Genomic DNA, 20,548 nt, shown 5'->3' with positions numbered 1-20,548 from the left:
ACCCCTCCATATTTCTTGCACTGCACTTCCAGCTTTGTTTGCAAAAACAAAAGCAACTGCGTTTATTATATCTTTTAACTGAGATTTTCCCCAGGGGGAAAAAAAACAAAGAATATTTTGCATTGAAAATTGCAGCTAAAATAACTGAAGTGCCACAAAGTTATAATTAAAAATAGAATATGAACTGAATATAGATTATAATCACTTGCTGTTTTATTAGGAAAAACAAGTTTATTTCACAGCATAGGTGAAATAAACATCTTCATTTTACACAATATAGGACATGTCAGCCAAACTCTGTTGCAAACATCAGTACTGACCCTCATAACTCTTTGAAACAAAGCACATGGAGCTAATTGATCACAGACCTTAGAGCAGCCTCATCTAGTCGAAGGTGATCCTGCTCATGGGCAGGATGAGGGCTGGAACTATGTGGTCTTTAGGTTTCCTTCCTAGCCAACCCATTCTAGGACTCTACCTCAGAGAATCACGTTGCCCTCTGGCCCAGGACCATCAGTCCAATACAGCAATTACAATTAATTTCTACCTTTCTTAAAAAGATTAAAATCATTTTCATGATACTCCTGGCCACATCTTTCTATCTGATGTGTGAGGAAAATGACAATGCATTAAGAATAAATATCAAAGTTTTAGAAAGGTCAAGGTACCAAATACAATATTATTATGGCAACTTGTGTTCTCAAGCATATTTAGGAGATAAATGCATGAAGAGTTATGATTCGAAGGGATTAATAAGTTTTCATAAACAAAAAATAACTTCTTGCTGATATGAAAGTAGTATTTTGCCAGATCTGTAAGTTAAAATGAATGTTATGACTATTACAACTATTTTAAAATAAACTTAAGACACTTAAAATATATACAGGGCTTATTCCTCAAAAACAGTATTAAACGGATATTCTGTGATTTGATATTTATATATTTATATTTTATAAATTTAGATATATTTTTATATATATTTATATTTATGTTAGTGTAAGATATACACAGTTACATAGCTCACCTCTACAACTTTTTTTGCTTAAGATGAATACTCTCAATAAAATAAAATCACGTAACTTAAAAAGTGGAAACTATTCCTCCATATATGGATAGAGGCACATGGCTGACATTTGGCTAAAATCATATAGCAACGTAAAAATTAATTACAGGCAAGAAGAAACATTTTTTGCCTCAGGAAACAGAGGTCTTAAAAGCTGTACAGATACTAGTCAGCTGATGTTCAAGTAATAAACAAGATAAGTCTCTACATATCTCTATTCATAAGTCTAAATATGTAGTCTTGACATACTTCAATAGAAAAGCAGAGTATAATAAAGAAAAGTAAAGCAAAGAAATTGACATCAATAGCAAACAATAACACACTTACAAGATCAAATTCGCATATTTTAGACTAGGGTCATAAACTTAATGTGACTTCCCTATACACCAATTTTAACTCAATAATATTAAAAAAATTTTGTATTGAATACATTATCCTGGGTAGGTTATATGGGATACTAGTAGGTAATTTCCACTTCTGGCAGGGTGTACAGGTTATAGAAGAAACAAATGAAATAAATATTTTTTAAATAAAAGAATTATCTTGTTAATCCTTCAAAAGCATTGATTTCGATTTTTGCAAATTCCACCAGGAAGAACTACATCTTCCATATTACATAATAGCTTGGATAACTGATAGCTAATATTGGTCAGAATATATATTTTAGGTAATATCTTTAACATAAGAACATTGATGTTTGTAAGTAATTACTCTCAAACAATAAACATGTAAAAAAATTTTATACCCCATTTCATTTTAAACTTTTTTTAGTTTTTACTTTCTAGATGGAGTAAAATATACAAGAACATTGTATTGTATGCATATCAGCTAAAGCAACTGAGTTAGTGAGGTTACTGCTTGAAATAGCTCACATTTATTGTATTGTCTCATATTTAATTTTGCTAAACCAAGACACCAGATTTGAATTTACGTGATCCCCATACTTGGTAATGTCATGCAGATATTTAAAAAGTGTTTAATACAGTGCCTTTCAAATCAAAGGTCTTTCACCAAGTTTCACTTTCAGAGACATTTTCAACTTAAAACCCAATTCAGCATGTAAGGAAACCCAAAGAAAACAAGAAGAATTCTAGATGCAAAGGCCTAGGTCAATTGCAAAAGAAGATGTATATTCTCGAGGAGCTACAGTAGCTAAGACAAGAGAAACGGAACTAAAAATAACAGTAGCAACAACTTCCAATAATGTTTTAGACATTCCAAAGATCCCCTGCTTAAAATCTAGCAAGATTTGAGTACATTTTTTTCTGCAATGAAAGATCAAAGATGCTGTCCCATGCAAAATTCTTACACTAATCTTCTGAAGCATTTATCTGGCAAGTTATAAGCCTATTTAACTATACACATCCTAAAATATTTCATAAAATTACGCAAACTTTGAGAATAAACTCAGAACTCTTTTAAACCCATGCCCAAACTTCAGTGATCTTGGAAGTACTTTAGCCTTAAAGAACTTTGGGTTGTACAAAAATAACCATTATCCAAGTTTTGAAAACCTTGGCTGTACTGGGATGAAACAGGCTGTAATGACTTGCAATGACCATTTCTTTGAAGTGTTAAAGCTGAGAATTATAGCTGCCTTTTTCTTCAACTTTTCACTGGCGGCATTTCACAGATGAATAGTTTTGACATACACAACTGCAATCAACAGAAAATGATAAACTCAATTGTTATCCACCTGAGAGGATAGATCACGGGTTTTTTAAAGGCTAACTAAATACGCATATGAGGTATAACTATCAGTCTGTTGTATCAACAGACTATTGCACCTGTTCTGTTCTAGGTAAAAAAATCAATGAACATTAAATAATGGTACTGAACATGATTAACTGCTTGACCAGCATCGTGGCTTGTCTGGTCTATATACTATAACAGAGACCACTCACATGGAACTTTTATTACATTCAGCAAGTCTATCAACAGACAAACGCATTTCTAAAAATAAAAATGAGTTATAAAAGTACTTTTAAAGATATTAAAGAGATTATTTGCATAGATACTTCAAATAGTTCTATCTACAGCAACAAGACAAGCTTTGTGGCAAAAAAAAAAAAAAAAAACAAACAAAACAAAACCCAAGCCACTAAAAAATTAAAACACAAAGACAGTATTTCAGTGTAATGAGCTAAAAAAAATGCAGCAGGATAAGAAGAATGACTGAGAAAAATGTTGGCTTAGATCTTGGTGGATTAAATACACATTTGCCTTCAAGATTTCACTAATACCATTTTAAATCATTTGTAAGATTGCATGACTTCAAATGAAGGACAGATGTACTTCAATATTAAGACTTCGTAGCTCTCACATAGTTTTCTAAGGGCCTAGCAGAAAAAAATATACATGGTCTTCTAAAGATACATTAGAAGTTTAACTTTCTGTTATGATGAAATGAAATTGGATTTAAGATCAAGCTGCATGTCCAAACTAATGAACAGAGGTTCAGCCCTCCATGGACAGGAAAAAAGTGGCATTACCTATGTGAAGAAATGAGTCACATGGATGACAATTAATGCTACACATTTTATGCACTTTCTTTCCCTCTTCACGAACAGAAGTGAAGACATTCACTGTGTTGTAACTCTGATAATATCTGTGGTGGTGCACAGTCACAAGTATTAATCTGTAAAAGATGTTATGAAATTACATAAGACTTTATATGACTAGGGCAGAAAGGGGAAAAAACAAAACACTTCCTTCATAATATGAAGCAGCTTCCCTGTTACAGACAGCTCTAGGGTCTACAGGTTCCACTATTATTGAGGACAGTTGAGTTAAACAGATCTTTCAGTGCCCAAATGTTCTATCTATATGTCGAAAAGAAATGCAAGGACTGATTTTTTTTGTACTTGATCATTAAAAGAATAATGCAGTATTTCCACTATTACTTTTTTCCAGACAGAGAAAAGGGGGGATATTAGTCCTTTCGAAAGCAAACAAAAATAACAGCCTCATATCCCAGGCAGAGCTGGCCCTTTGCTGTATATTTATATCCTGAGAAATGTCTGTATGAAGCTGATGTTCATTACATTAACATTTATTCTGTATAGATACCATTTCTCAGCATTCTGTTTGGCACTTGCATAAAGCCACCAGAAAAGGAAAGTCTTCCCTGGCTTCTAATTGCTAAGCTTTCTCAAAGAGATTTTTTCCATTTTACCAACTACTAGCAGTAAGCTATTTTCTTACCTGAATATCATTAACAATTTAAGTGAACAAGCATTGACCAAGGAAACCAGTATATTCCAGCAAGGAAAAAAATGAAAATAGAGATCTATACTATTAATTCTAATTATTTACCAACTTTGAAGTAGTCCTTAAGAAGCTGAAGAGAAAAAAAAAAAAAAAAAAATCGGATTTCTGGAAATACCTGTCTATGCAAGAAAATTACTTCTGCAGAAGTAATTAACTTTTATCCGTACTTTTTCTTTAGCCTTATCCTAGAAACTTGCAAAATAATAAGGAAACATTCACTTGTTGCTCACTACTTACTACATGATTGTCACCTATGCCTATGTATCTGTATAATTTGTACACAAAAAATACAAAGGAGTGTGCATGTACATGACACTTACCCTCAATGAGATAGGTTCCAGTCAAATAAAATCTGGTTTCCATCATTGGAAAAACACTTCACAAGATTGTTTGATTTCATAGCAAAGTGCAACTCTCTGTCCCTAGACACTTTGTCTGCAGTCATTCAAATGAAATTAACATTGTTACAGGTTGACAGTTCATTTAAAAACATAAAAAGCACTTCTTCCTCTTCACTCTCAGTTTAATCCAAAGTGGCTGAACTGTTTCTGTTTCACCTGAAAGGTGAACATTTCAAAATGTTATGTGTAAGTACACATTACATTATGTTCATAGAAACATTGCCTACGTACTTTCAGAAGTACCTTTGAATGTATAGTTAGTTTACTGATAACATTTGCACAAGACAGACATTTCTACAAGAAAAATTACTTTTAAACAGTCATGAAAAATGGAAAGAATGGAAGAAAATAAGTAACTAGAACTAGAAATTTAACCAAAATTTCTCTATCATTTCTCAGTAACTTTTTATGTTAATTTCCTAGGAAGTTCCAACCAAGCCATGGATCCAAGGTAAGCATCCATTATGATTACTGCTGCTCTGTTATGATTACACTTGAGGAATCAAAGACCACCAGACAAGACTGTGGGACAACCAGGATAATTCCCAGCCCCAATTTGTCAACTGGAAGATATGATTAATTTTTGCTTCAGAAATAAATGGAGAACATGTTTAAGTTGTCTGTGTGTACTGATATCCCTCTTTAAGAGAAGTGTTTATTCCAGAAAGTCACTTTCCCAACACTTAAAAGGTATTTGCAAGTATCATTATACAAATGCATTCTAATTCAGGGTAAGAGTTGAGTAGCCTCATCTGCAGCATTGACTCCCATAAGCTTTAACATATACAGTAACAGATTGTCCAAATGCTCTACATATTAATCACGTGTTTCCCACACATCTGCCTTGCTGAGTGCATGGAAGGATTTGCATTCAACAAACACTGCAGTTAGAGTAATCCATACTTCCCACCTCATTGAATCTACTCCACGCATTAGACTAGAAGAAAGCTAGCATGCCAATTTGGGAGTTATTTTGGGGTGAAGGGAGTAACGTAGGAACAACTTACATCCATAGTGCTGACAAGAAAGGGACAGCGAGTAAAACAGTGGACTTTCTTATGACTGCGAGGCAAACTGAGGTCCCAGCTTTTGAGCAACTGCAAAAGCTATTTATAAATAAGCAGAGAGCAGGCAAGCAAGAGATGCTAATGAAGACTGAGTAGCTCCGTTCCCTGCAGTCTCGAGTTAGTGCTTTTATTTTTTAATCCGTTCGATGACCGCAGAGGAAGGCACTGTCGGGAACCGAGCAAAGCGCTAGCGAGAAGCAAACGAAAGAGCATTATTACCTTGCGCGGAGCGGTGCCTTCTTCGGATGCCGCGGGTGCGGGCGCAGGGAGGACAGAGCTGCCGAGCAGCGGCACGGCTGCGGCTGCCCGGCGCTATCTTCGGCGGCCGCCTCCTCCTCCTCCGCCTCCTCCTCCGCCCCCCGCTGACCGCAGCCGCCGCCGCGCACGTCAGCCTCCCGCGGACGCGGCCCCGCACTGGAGCCCCCGGCAGGCGCCCGGTGAGAGCCCGTTCTCAGCAAGGGCCGGCCTCCTGCGGAACAGCTGCTGCGGGCCGGGGGCTCTTCGCAAAGCGCCGCTGCTGCGCCGTCTCGTCTTGCTGCTTGATGTGTCAGAAAGATTCTCCGGCGAAGTCTGGGTTTCCCGGAGAGCTAACACATCTAGGCTTCAGCCCAGTTATTTTTGTCATAAAGTTCCTTTGCATAATCCATCAAATCTGTTCTTCTGGAACAGCGTGTCTGCCAATCATGTAGCTACCACTTACTCCAGTAATTGCAACACAACCCTTAAGCAAACCAGACATTGTTCCAACTGCAACATGAGCAAACTGGAATTCCTGACCTGTCCTCCAAGCACTGCTTGAAGATGCAAAGCACCCAGTGCCTGGTTTCCTGACTACCTCATGAAGCAGCTAGCTATTTTAAGGTGCAGAATTTTAGATGGAGCAAGGAAAAAAACTTAATTTGTTTGTCTGAAGATTACTTTTCTACTAGGAGTCCTACTTGCTCTGTCGATACAAAGTATTCCATCCTCGAGGGCACCAGAGAAGAATGGCTTTTGCAACTCTATCCTCAGATGAAAGTTGAGAATTCAGAGCTAGCAGAGGTTAAAGTACTTCTAACAGACACAACTGGAAAAAAAATGTGCATTCTGATTCCCATTGGGGTTTAAGATCATTTCCAACGCTGAAGCATCACAAGAAATACCATTTTGCACAGTAACTTAGAGCCAGCTAAAAGTGTCCCACTTGGTTCTCCTGAGCTCATTAATATACGCGGTACATTTTAATAAATGCTTTACTTAGCTCACTGCACCTATCTTTCATAAAATGTGTTATTCAATTTTATTAAATTAAGGTGGAGGCGGAGAAATTATCCACCTCTATTTAACACTCTGGGTGTCTTGAGACCTTTGTCACTTCAGGTCAATTGCAGCACCAAAACGAATCCATTTGAAATCTTCAATTTAGTTTTCTCCTTTTTATCTGAACTTTTCTGACCATCAGCTGATTGCCCATAGGAAAATGTGAGCTTGTATTCTGCATATCAAGATATGTTTGCAGCCTAAGGAATGGAAAAAACCCTGGCTGAAAGTAAAGCTTTCCCTTCTGGTGTCTAGTATTTTCAGACAGAGATTAACAATTACTTTGTTAGTAACTTCCCTTTTTGCAAGCATGTGGTCTACATCAAGATAGAGTTCACAGAAAGCAACCAACATGAAACGATTATGTCAGGCTGCAATGTAGGGCACACTGAGAGCAAAACCTAATCTCTGAGAGGTTTCCACTTCATCTGCACTCATCTGCGTAATCAGCTTTTCATCTTGTCATAGGATAAATGCAACCTGCCTTCTGCTTCATTTACCCTATATAGAACTGTAGGTTTGTATGAAGCAAGCAGCAAGAGCTCACATAGAAATATATTCAGAAAGGAACTTTCAACAATTCAGCTTTCAAAGGAACTTTAGAGGTTGGAAGTCATCTATTTGCTAAGTTCATACACTAATTAGAGTTGAAAGCTATTCACTTCATCTTGTATGCAAACTAAGCTTCACTTATAGATGAAACAACCCTTATTTTCAGCTACATTTACATTTCATAATCTCTGACTTGATGGACAGTAAGTAACAGTAGCTGCCGCTTAAACATTTCAGGAACTTTTACAGACTGTAAAACTCCAACAAATAACCCAAGTTGTAAATGGATCTCTAGGTATGATCATCACGTGTTTCAGCTCCAGTTCAACTGAAAACAAGGCTCAAGTGAGAGATGACCTTCATGGAACAAGGGGATGAGTAGCAGCCTCCTGCTCATGCTGCTCCCTTATTTGGAGGATTACCAGAAAATATACTTCATCAGTAGATGAAAACAACTCCACATCCACATGGATATTCTCAGAAGCATTGTACTTAAGCATAACAGGGATATAAGATTTCATATTTTCAACTTAACACTTTGAATTCTTAACAAAATTCAGGCCTATAATTCAACAGTTATCTACTCACACTTGAAAAGTCATTTTTTAACTAAAAGAATTAGTTTTTTTTGTTTAAAATCTGAATACATTTTATGAAATAGTATTCAGATTGTGTTTTATTTTTTTTCTTTTTAAATAGGGGAAGCCTATTATACATGCCAAGTGCTCTGTTTCAGTTCTCCCACATTAAATACCCCTTGTCTTGTTCTTTAATCCACACCTTGGAGTATGAAAATTATGTCCATTGAATTCATAATCTGAGGAATTCCATAAGAACTACTTACTTTTTATTAGATAGTGATACTCTGTCCCTACGCCAGTATTTTTATATCAAAAGCTCAGAAGAGATTCTGCTCAGTTATACTGAGCATGATTTGGGAAATTTTATGGAATCTCTAACAAGATCAATTACAATGCTGGCATAACTGAGCAGCAGGAAAAGTAATTAAATCATCCAAAGTGCTGTTAGGTGCCTTGGCAGTACCTGAATGTACTCAGAACACAAGAATCTTGAAAACTGTCAAATACTTTTAGATCCCCAGAAGGAAGATAAGAATACAGGTCAAGTAATATTTAAAGACCTGGACTACTCTGTATCTTCATACAGATAACAGAAAGTAATTGCTCTATTAACATGAGCCACATAGATGCAAATATACTGACATATATGAAATAGACTGGACAGACCTACCTACATGTATACACAAATACATTTGATCAGACAGCTTTTTTCTCTGAAATGTGAATTATATTGCACTGCATTATTTCCCCCATAAATTCTTGATCCACTATCAGCTATTACTGATTTATTACTGCTTGTATTAGCAATCAATTTGTCATGCATTAACATCCAAGTTTTTATCTTAATGAGAAATGCAAACTTGCCATTTGAAAATACACAATCAGCACTGAGACCCCACATCTAATTGTTTAGTTCACCCAAATGATGAACTCTGGCCAAAATGGCTTTCTATCCAATTAATAAACAGATCTTAAAAGGAGAGAGGAAAACCTTGAAGTTTTCCAACTTCAGAACGTATCACACTTCTCAGTATTGCCAACTCTTGCTATTATATGACCTGATTTTGGACAGGAGGACAGCCAACATCTTAACAAAGCAAATGCATGTTCACAAATCTTGAGAATGAGGTAAAAAAAATTGACCAGTCTCCAAAAACAATGCAGAAAAGCCAGAAAAGCTCTCTACAAATAAACACATATTTACATGATTAAAATAACATTGATGGTAAATGATTGTTTGCATATATAAAATAGATATTTTAAAAAATTAAACTAAAAGGACAATCATAATATACTGAAAGGTCACATTCAAAATAAAGGCTAAATGAAAAACAGCACAGAATACTGATGGAGTTTCCTGGTTTCCATATCTCACTAAGCACATAAAACTACAGACTGATATGACAGCACTTTTCCTACTTGATGCGTATTCTAAAATTTCATAATTAAAACTCAAGAGAGAAAATGGTAAGACACTAAAACAGTAATAAAAGCTTACTCAACAAGCTCAATAAACCTATGCTTCTGTTATTACAAAATATTAACCAGCTCAGTATAATAAATAAGAGTACATCAAAATTAACAGCATTCTTCCTACATATATCACACACAAAATACATTTTAACAAAATGCAGTTTAGTGCCAGCAACAATTACGTAGAATAAGACACCATGTAAGAATTCCTCAGGGCTAGAAAACATAGGGAAAACATGTAACACATGGACAAACAAAGGAAGAGAAAACAGCTGTGTTTTTCTTGAACTATGGGTCTCAGCAGAGCTGTGTGAAAATAATTAGCAAGTAAATTCAGATCCATGCAATGCCTCTTGAAACCTCTCTGAAAATAAGCAAACTTAATTCAAACTATTCTTGGTAAACTGATGGTACTTTACAGAAGTTAATTAAACTATTTATCGCCTTGGGAGAATCCTTTTCATTCTTGACAAAGTCAAGGAATGCGAAAGGTAAAGTTACTTGCCTAAGGTCATAGCAAGTTAAGTGGCACAGATAAAAACAAAGTACAAGAGGAACTTATCACATCTAATTCTCCACACATTTCCTGAAGATGAACTACCACCTTTCCCTTCATGGTGCAGAGAAAAAACCTCAGTTTTGAAAGTGATGGAGTTGAGGCCAGGCCACAGGTAACTACTAAGTCAAAAATAGCATTAATTATGAAAACCATCATTTCAAATGTCTTTTTCCTTTATATCTCAGTTTTTGAATAAGAAATCACATTCAGCTGCAGACACATTTGTAAGAAAAATACAGATAACCTTGCATGATTTAATCACATGAACCAGTGCTGCCTCTTCATAAGTTGGTGAGTTTGGCTCCAATGCTCATAAAAGCATTTAGCTTAGAACAAAAGCAGCTTTATTTACTGAACATCACTAAGATACATTTTACTTCCAGCAAACACTGATGTAATCTCAGCAAAACAAAGTCCATTCAAAATGGTTCAGACATTTAACATCTTAAAATTGTCTCTACCAAATTTAATCTTCTTGTAACTTGTCTCTGATGTCTGTCACACTCAGCCAGTGCCACCTCTACAAACAAAAGCCTAATCAAAAGAAACATCAAAAAATCCTATAGCACACTAAACGTAAGGCAACAGAGCAAATCAATTACAACTATTGCAATTACAACTATTGCAAGACAATGACTACTATGTAGTAGTGGTACTAGAATTGGAAATATTACTTATTCTACTTCAAATATTAAGCAGTTGGAAGTTCGGCAATCTTAACATTGATCCAGCAGATTTCATCCAAGCAGTCACAACAACTGCATGATCAGCTGATTGGTCACTAACATTTTTAATAAAGTAAATTTAACTTTCACTTGCTGATTATTTTTGAATTGCATATGAAATATACAAACACAGACAATTATCATATTGATATACAACTGATTTTTTTATGGCAAGCCCCTATTCCTCTGTAATTGCTAAAAATTAACAGGTTTCTTAGTATATAGAGATTACTTGGTTCTTTTTTTCTGTAATGTAGGAACTGCTCCAATTCTTACCTGGTGCTCACTGTTTAAGATTTCTAAAGGTACTGCACAGAAAGAGTTTGACACTGTTTCAGCAGTGCAAGAACACTGAAAATTGCACCAACGCTTCCTCTATTAGATGTTGTAATGCTATAATGTGATGGAAAGTACACTAATAATAGCAGGGTGGCAAAGCCCTAGGCTACAGCAAGTGAGAACAAAACCAAATGCAGCAGCTGTGGATGCAGAAACAAAGGAAGAAACTCGCTTACCCTTGGAAGGCCTCAGGTAGGCAGGGATCTCCAGCAAGATACCCTCAGCTCCACTGCCAACTTTAAATGAGGTCTGGGAAGGGATGGATCCTGGCTTTACCCATTCCAGTCACTCAGGGGCATTGCATGCATCTGAGCTCCCTGGATTGGCCCTGCCTTCCCACCAGCTGGTCAATCACTGTTTCAAGCTGTGACTTCACATTTCTACTACAGATATCTAGCATAAAGGAAAAAAAAAAAAAAAAAAGCTTCTTCCTTTCTATAGCTCCAACTTGTCAGAATCAAGGAAGACAGAATAAAAGGAGAATAGTAAAAAAAAAAAACAAAGGTCAAAATACTTGTTAATAACAAAAATATTTTGTTTCCATGCTGTAAAAAATGTATTTATAATATAAAATTTTAATTTTATAGATAACACATACACTCCATATAAAATATAAATAAAATATGTGAAATCCATATAAAATTTATTCATATAATTTATATATGGCATATATTTATATTTAGCAGTAGTAAGATGAAGAGCAGCAGGACCCAGGATCTCCCAGGATCCAAAGAAAAGGGAAATCCAAAAGCAAACCTATGAGTGAACTTAGCATGTGCAAGTTAGAAAAACAAGAAGTCACACTTCAAAATTCCCGTAAGGAATCTGACATAAAGCAAGAATATCTAAATTCATCCTTTCAGATGCATCAGTTACATCACTTCTGTAAAACTTTACACATTTACACTTACCAGCAGCTTTTCAAGAACTAATCCATGTACTCCTCCAAATCCACAGTTCACTGCCTCTTCATCAGCACTGGAAACTTCACCTTTATAAGTGGAAGCTTGAGATAGATACGTCTAAAAAATACCACTTAAAACTGCAGCCCTTTGGCTGTCACATGAACAGATGTCATATGATCCTCTTTCTACTTACGATCCATCTCAAACCCAGCTCAGTCTTTCATTTGCCTCAAGGGAAGTTATTCTAGACCATCACCGGTTACAAGTATCAGATAGTTCTCAGCCTTTTGATACAACTTTTTCCTAAGTGCTCACAAAAATTTTACACATTCCAAGAAAAGAGATTTTTATTTTCAAGATGTTTATGCATTATGTACACTAAAATATCTCCTGTAGGAATGAGATTGCTCCTGATTTCAGTACATGATGCTTTTGGAAGTAACACATCAGCATTCCTTATAATAAATATTTCTACTAAACAGAAGACACAGGCTAAGTATAACCTGTCTTCAAAAACGAAGGAATTATGAAGTAAATTATGAGCCCACAACATATAAATTACTTCAGCCTTTACTTACAGAACTAGCCTTAAACCACTTCTAGTCTATAATGGGACATAAAAATTCTCACCTAAGTTTTATGTCCTGATGTGACTTCCTATCATCATGCTTTAGATACTTGTGGCTTTGAACACTATATTCAGTAGGCCAGATTGTGAAAAAAAACATTTCATCTTTTTAGTAATACTTCTAACATAATTTGTTGATCAACATACTACACTGTATTTGCAGAGGGAATAACACACTGAAGACTTGCTTTGATAATCGTGGATAAACACTCTGCATAGTATCCCTGCACTACAACCGGATTTAACAGATAAGGCTAAATTTCAAGATGGTTGCAAGGATACAACTGTCTGTGAGCAGTTAAAATTGTCTATTAATACCAAGTGTTAAATTGAAGACTAAATGTATTTTTTATTCACCTTATTTTTACATATCAGAACAGTCAGATGTCAAATAATTATCAAGAAATGAGAACTACATTTTAAAGCATATAATAAAGGTATGACCAAATATAATCATAATCCACATTTTTCAAGTTAGAAGTGGACAGTCTCCAAAGTGAAAAACATAACTTACCAGATAACTATCATCTCAGAGACTGAGAAACTGTTGTGTAAGGACACAGACTGAAGAGAATGGAAAGCGAAACAAACCACACTGAAGTTGGTCAAAACGTATTGAAAGGTAAAGCTGGGATTCCTGTATTTGTTGCAGTACAAAAGGGAACCTTTCATATGAAAGAATGTTCTTAGAAAAAGAACAATTACATTAGTCTAATCACTCAGTAAATACACAGATAGTAATATGAGACTGTGGTATATCTACCTTTAAACACATTTTGATGAACAGATTGTACCTTTGCTATCTTCATAAAATTATGATAAGATATTGGCTATTTTGGGGGCTGGAGATGTGAAGGTAGGGAAGAAAACAACCACAAACACTAGGACCATCAGACAGATGTGGATGGGAAGAAAGTTGGCAGTATCTGTCATATAATACTTTCTTCACCTCCCTCCCCCCCCTTCCCGAGGTAAGCTTGGTTCAAGATTAAAAGCCAAACTGGAAGTGCTGGAAACTATTTGGCTTAAGTAAATGCTCTCTCATGCAGAAACGCGCCCAACACCTTGTACTTCGTAAAGTTGAAAAGTTCCTAATGGATCATAAGGATGAATTGGAAGAGATCCCATTTACTTCTACAAGCTAGTTATTCCCTTTGAGTTCATGGTCATCTAGGTACTTAAATCAGACTGTAGTGAAGAATTGGTCATTTGCTGCTTCCACACAGAAGATTTAAAGTATGTAGAAATGGTAAAATGGTAAAATCTTGATGCAAGACATTCAAGTTGACAGAACAACATTCAACTCAGGTCCCTGAAAACTGAATTTTACACCATCCAGAGTAATATCAGACTTATCTGGAATCACTCTGCAGCACAAAGCACAAACATGTCAAAGCCACATACCTAAAAATGACTTGTGACATATCAAAGCATACTCAGAGTGACAAAACACATTCTCTTACTGTAATTTAAAATCATATAATCACCAAGGTTGAAAAAGACTTCCAAGATTTGTTCTCAGTGAAGTCAGCTTGCCTGGGTGCATCAGGGTTATCCCTGAGCAAGCTTCCCTGATTTAGAAAAAATGGGGAACACATCCCAAAAATTTGTCAGAAGCTCTTAGATAAGCAAAGAAGTCATTCACGTATATTTCAACAGAACTTCATCTTTTAACTGCACATTTGCAAGTTGATACTCTAGAAATTTGCCCCAGGACAAAAATAGTCCTACTCATAGCAGAAGTAGGATGCTAAAGACAGTAATTCCAGTAAGCACATTAGATAGAGGCAAGGTACTACAAGAAGAGAAAAATGTTGCCTACAAGGAGGTCCTGCATGGAATTAGACAAGATGGATAAAAAACTGTCCTTTCAACTGACTGTGAGAATGTCACATGACAGAAAGGCACACAAGGAAGATTGCTGAGATGTCTTTCAGATCAGATAGGCATTCCCTAAAAGTTAGTCAGACACCATCCAAAGAAAGTGCCAATTTGGCTATCAAGCATTTCTCCAATCACTGTAACAAATGGAGCCTGCAGAATATAGTCAAAAAAGACATTTTCAGAAGAAGGAATACAGGAATGCATCGGTAGGATTTAGCACTACATGCACAATTTATCTTCACAGTCAATGTAACATTAAACAATATGGAGAGCAACAAGCATGACTTGGCTTAGGACCGCAAATGTAATTCAACTTACATAACAGAATTATTAACAATCATGAATGAAAGCTACATATACTTCTGGAATTTGCTTATTTCTTTTTTATGGCTTTTCTTTCTTGTCAATTATTGAACTTCTGCTGCTGTTCCTGAATTTTAGAGGTATTGCACACAAAACCAAGTGTATTGGCATACTGCATCCATATTTTCTAAGCAGATTATTTCCAAGATCAAAGAGTAAAGGGTATATTGATCTAGTGAAACCATTTGGTCCATCTGGTTGCTTGCACCCAGGCAGACAGAATAACCATAGACTCATTTGAACCACTGGTATAGACATGCCATATTTTTCACACACAAGGGTGGAAAAATGCACTAATTCACTGATGCAAAATGAGGCAGACTGTTGACAAGTCTAACAGCTGTACCTCCATAAAATCTGAAATGACTGTAAATTACTTTCTCTAAGTTCATTTAAGTAAAATACATAGAAGTAGTGAAAACAAATATTTAATACACTCATTTACTTTCTAAACCTAGTGAAGAAAGAACTGAGTCCTTAGAATCAAATTGGCACAGTCATTTTGAAATTATAAAACTCTAACTGTTAATTATGGAATGATAGAATACAGAGTGATAGTTCGGTAGAATCATCAAAAAGATTTTCATGTCCTTTACTTACACACAAGAATCAAGTCCACTGAGAAATCTTTTACATTATTACAAAAAATACTCTTTACTACTCCACAGGATTTCAGAGGTGTGTGTTAGGCACCTGTTCACTCCAGCAACTCTGAATGTGCATGCCTGACATGTTTTTCATCTACATAACTGCTTATTTGTCCTTCAAAACATCGACTTTGTTCATCTCTTGATGCTTCTATTTCCCTATTCTTGCACAAAATACAAGCTGCTATTTATAATCTGCTTAGCAAAAACTGCATTCATTGCTGCGTATGCAGCTAGTTCTGAATTTTAAACTGTCAGTAATTACTGAAAAGAGAGGATCAGAGTCCATTACTTACAACATACTACTGTAGATTCATTGGTGGGTTTTGAATAACACTGAAAAATTAATGTCATTTAACTTCAGCACAAGGTATTAGATCATTGTGGATTTTCATCCAAGATGCAAAACTGAATGTTAAGAGTTTTCACATCATTGACCTATATGTTAAAAGGAAAATTTGCACAGAAATCACAGAAGACTAATGGAAAGTTCTTACTCTGTTATAGAAATTGTGATGGATCTAGGTCAAGTCATAGAATGTCTTGGATTGGAAAGGAACACAAAGATCATCTTGTTCTAACCCTACTGCCATGGGCAGCATTTGCCAAACACTGGATAAGGTTGGTCTCCAGAGTTCAGGCATCCATAGCTTCTCTGGACAACTGTCTAAATGTCCCCTCTTTTAGTTTAAAACCATTCACCCTTGTCCTATTGCTGTCAGATTATGTAAAATACCTGTATCCCTGCTCCTTCTAAGTAATACAGATATAAGATATAAACTCCTTTTAAGTATTGAAAGGTAACCTTAAGCTCTTCCCAGAGCCTTTTCTTCTGCAGGTCAAACAAGCCCAGCTCCCTCAGCCCATCTTCACAGGAGAGGTGCCCACACCCTCTGATCACCCTTGTGGCCTTCCTCTCTGGGCCTGCTCCAACAGCTCTGTCTTTCTTGTGTTGGAACATGAGAATATTCTAATATTGCTAAACAAGAGATGATTGCAAATACTTAAGACTTCACAGAATAAAACCAACTCTATAAACTCCTTAACCAAACCAAGAAACAAGTCAAGAGGTTGGTTTATAATCTGAGCTATAAGTCTGTTACAAAGAGGTCATCTACCATAGAACCACTTATTCAAATGACCAACTGAATGATAAATGTATTGTAACTAGGTGCATAAAATAAATATTATTTAATTCCTTCATGTGTTGTGGGAAAGACTGATGAACAAATTGTATGTTGAAGGCAGGTGAGTAAGATCTATTTTTTAAGTATTTGTCACGACCCTTCATCTTAGAGAGACACTCAAAAACTTACATGAGAAAAGCAATACCAGATAGATGCATAAAAAGAATAAGCACAAATTATTTGTCTCTTATTACATCTCCTGCATTGCCTTAAAGCTAATGAGAAACAATTCCACATTAACAATGTTTTGCCAAATACTGCTATAAACCAGTATCTTGTGTCAAAGTTAAATTCCAGAAAGGGAGGCAGGTGAAGAATATAAGGGATTACATAAAAGAGAACTAAGGAAACAACCGTACATTTTAGCTCATCCACTGTATTTTCCAAATTTGCTAACATAAGATGGAATTTCTTAATAAGTAGCTATAAAACACATACACATTAATGTTACAAAAAACAGTCTTAAGTCCACTTCTTTCTCTACTTCCTTCTTAAGGAAGGCTTTATTCTTACTTAAGTCATACAAGTTTCAGCGCAACTGAGATGAAAAACCCATGAAAAAGAGTACTATAACAGAAACAATAAAAGAAAACAGAAACTAAAATTGAAATGCTTCCAACAAATACTTTCTCAAGGATCTTTGAGAAAGACAGTGCATGAATTCTAAGAATTTTAACAACGTTATGTAGCAATTAGCCAGATAGATATCATCACATAAAGGTGCAACAGTGGAAGAAGCAGCGTAACAAAAAGGTGCTACAAATGAAGAGAAAAAGAATACTGACCTGTATCAAAAGAGTCTAGGTTTGGTTTACAAAGGAAAGCTTCACCAAAAAGAATCTCCAGAAAAAGAACCATCCCTACAGGGAGTCAGCCCTTAAATGAGATCTAAGAGAGGTGCAGCCAGGCTCCACCCCTTCCAGTCACACAGGTAAATTGCTTTCACCTGTGCTCTCAGAGCTGACCAGGTCTTTTCCCCAGGTGCTCAATCAGTGGTTCAGGCTGTGACTCAGCAGTTTCCACACACTGACAGCATTCAAAAAGTTTTGCAACTAGAAAAAAAAAGAAAAAGAAAAAGCAGACAATTTGATGTGGCCACCATTTTTTTCTTTTATTTTTTTAGATGTATTGAAATTGGAGGGAAGAGTACTTGCATTGTACAAGTGGCTAGCAATTTCAAGCCTCCTATAAAGATAATACTAATTTTTCATTTAAAATAAATCAAGAAACAAGAAAATGAAAGTACAGGGGCTATTCTGAAAGCAGTGTTTCTTATTTATGTTTACCCATGACATCAGAGGTGGATATTGTTGATATGGTAGTAGAGGATGCGTGTTCCTACCAATATTCCATTACATTTTGTTGCTGTGTGACAGATGGCAGCAGAGGGACAGTCTGACAAAATGGTGTCTGATATGGAAGTGTGTATGAAGCAAGAGTATGGAATCTAATTCCTATCACATGGAAAAAATTGTACCTATTGATATTTATCAATGCTTGCTGAATGCTTACAGAGACCAAACAATGGATGAGAGCACAGTGAGATGGTGGGTGGTGTGTTTCAGCAGTGACAACTATGATAGCAGGTCACCTCCTCTGGTGCAGATCTCTATGAGCACGGCATTCAGACACTTGTTCATCACCATCAAAAATACACAGCTAATGGTGGCAACTATGTTGAAAACCAGTGTTTTGTAATTGATAATTTGCTCAGTCAAATAATGTCATTGTGCTCATTGTATCTATTGTAGTTTCTATATAAACAAAATAGGAGGCATTACTTTCAGAGTGACCTATCTACACTATCTTTCCACTAACACAGAAGTAGTTGTTTTTACATGTACAGACACAGACAGCAAGAGAGCCATGCAGCTTACCAGCAGTCTTAGGAATATAAACTAGGAATATTCCTAGTTTATATTCAGGAATATAAAACTAAAATCCATGAATCTTAATCTCCTTTTACTAAAGCAAAAAATCATCTTCTAAGGATTATATTTTAAAAGTAAACTCAAAGGAAACAGTTTATGTAAAAATAATCTAATGAAGAGTTACAACAATCTAGGAACTTGTATGTCTACTGACGTCCTCCAAAATGTTTTTGAACTCAATAAAGGATTTTTTGGAATTTTCATGTATTCACCTTGATATGCAGTCCAATGAAAAGTGAACAAGGTTGTATGGGAACTGCTGAGTCATGGCCTGAACCTCTGATTGATCACCTGAGGCGAGCTATGAGTCAGCCAGAGGAGCACAGGTGAAGGCAATTCACCTGTGCTGCCGGAAGGGGTGGAGCCTGGCTGCACCCCTCCTAGACCTATTTAAGAGCTGGCTACCAGAGAGGAAGGATCTCTTCTGGAGATCACCTCTCTTGGTGTCTTCTGGTGAGCTTAGCCGAAGGGTAAGCTCTTCCACTTATTCTCTTTTGTGATCGTTGTTTACTTTGCCTAATTCTCTTGATTATATTGCGATTATAACATCTTGATATCTATTGATTATACAATTATATTGTGATTATAATGTCTTGATTATACAAAGGTAGAAAAAGCACATTAGCAAATGTAGAAGACAAAATACAGCTCTTGCTGAAGAACTTAGCTATGACCTGCTTGTTGCAGCTTTCCTGAAGCTGTTCATCTCAGGATCCCGAGGAGCAGATGAAGGGTGCGCACATCACCAGATAAATAGTTAGGTAGCAAGGTATGTGCATAACAATCTTAATATCGCTATTACTATTGCAACTTTCCTGTAATACTAATATTTTTACTTATTTTTCTGAAATTACTAGATCTAAACTAACAGCAATTCTCTAAATACTGTTAATAATTCAGTTACAGTAAGAGTATTTCAAATTTTATTAATTACATGTAATGTACTTCTTTCTTGCCTATAGCAGGACTTTGAGAGTAATAGTATCAGATTTAAGTCTTTCTTCTTGAGTCTAAAATAAATCATTCATTAGAAGATGTATGGGAACTGCTGAGTCATGACCTGAACAACTGACTGAGCACCTGGGGAAAGGACCTGGTCAGACATGTGAGCACAGGTGAAGGCAATTCACCTGTGTGACTGGAAGGGGTGGAGCCTGGTTGCACCCCTCTTAGACCTCATTTAAAAGGGCTGACTGCCACCAGGGAAGGATCTCTTTCTGGAAATCTTCTCTTGGTAAATTTTTTCCCTGTGATCCTAGGCACTTCTGATACAGGTGAGCAATCTTCTTCCCTTCATTTATAGAACTTCTCTATTACACTGATTCTTCCATCATTATATCACTAGTGTAATTCTTGTCCTATTGAGCTGTCTATTTGCTACAGAAAGTATTTAAGTTTTTAGACTGATAACTGTAACTTTGTATATAAATATTCCTTCTAAAGAGAAATGACTTGACTGCCTTTTTAAGACACCTCCAAAGAGAAATAAACTATTAAAGAAAATAAAAAATAAAAGAAAAGTATTTTTATTAAAAGAATTCATTGGAAATATCATCTAGAGAAAATGTTTTTCATAATGCTCTACCTATGTTATAAGGCATGACACTCCCAAGACATGTAAAATTGCAACACTAACTCAGTTTTCAAAGATTTGTGGAACCTTAGTGCTTGCTT

Source organism: Tetrao urogallus (assembly GCF_951394365.1).
Source record: "Tetrao urogallus genome assembly, chromosome: 6".
Classification (NCBI taxonomy): domain Eukaryota; kingdom Metazoa; phylum Chordata; class Aves; order Galliformes; family Phasianidae; genus Tetrao; species Tetrao urogallus.
Note: the sequence above shows the minus strand (reverse complement) of the source record.